The sequence below is a fragment of the Zea mays genome, chromosome 2 (assembly GCF_902167145.1).
Source record: "Zea mays cultivar B73 chromosome 2, Zm-B73-REFERENCE-NAM-5.0, whole genome shotgun sequence".
NCBI classification, from domain to species: domain Eukaryota; kingdom Viridiplantae; phylum Streptophyta; class Magnoliopsida; order Poales; family Poaceae; genus Zea; species Zea mays.
This window is the reverse complement of record NC_050097.1, coordinates 70,688,994-70,689,751: the sequence shown is the minus strand read 5'-3', so window position 1 is coordinate 70,689,751 and position 758 is coordinate 70,688,994. Positions and strand designations below refer to the sequence as shown.

General features: G+C 34.7%; 1 non-coding gene across 1 annotated transcript; it reads left to right on the top strand.

The window, feature by feature from the left end:
* The first annotated feature begins 213 nt into the window (after positions 1–213).
* TRNAG-UCC (transfer RNA glycine (anticodon UCC)) lies at positions 214–285 on the top strand. Its single transcript has one exon. It is a non-coding gene; the product is annotated as a tRNA-Gly (tRNA).
* The last annotated feature ends 473 nt before the right edge of the window (positions 286–758 follow it).

Below are 758 nucleotides of genomic sequence, written 5' to 3'. Positions count from 1 at the left end.
TAATTATGTTCCCTAGAGAGAACCAGTGTAGTTCCATAGACACACTCTAGAAGACAATCTGTAACCATCCAAGTGAATTTCTACAAAAAAAAAGGTGATATCAAGTGAAGAGCATGTACACAGAACACATGGAGACTGTAAAGCTAGACAGAACGGAAATTCGACCTTACAAATTTTATGTACAAAAGACTAATGAATGCTCTTTACATCAAAGCGTCTGTAGTCCAACGGTTAGGATAATTGCCTTCCAAGCAATAGACCCGGGTTCGACTCCCGGCAGACGCAATTTTTTGTCTCCTCATTTGATCGGTGGGTTCTTTTTGCCTAAACTTAAACGGGATTCAACGACGCCACACGTCCACATTATACAGACTAGCATTTCCTTTCGAGAAAACTTGTATTTTCCTCATTTTCATGCTATTTTTGACCTAAAGTTATGAGGCTCATATTAGAAATAGAGATGATTGTAGAAGCGAGATCAGCATAAGAAACGCAAATATGCAAGTTAAAAGTACATTGCTGCAGAGCGTTACAATGTCACATATGTGAGCCTCCAAAGTAAAAAAACATTTTGAACTAAAAACAAACTTGGTTTGAAAATATTCTTTTTGTAAATTCCATTTTAAAAGATTTAAATTTTGTAAAAGAAAACGATATTTGCATGAAAATTTGGCCTCTTTTGATTCTTGTAACTTAGTTATATGACAACATATTCGAGTCATACTTAAATTTTATAGTTTGTTTTTCACCCATATACA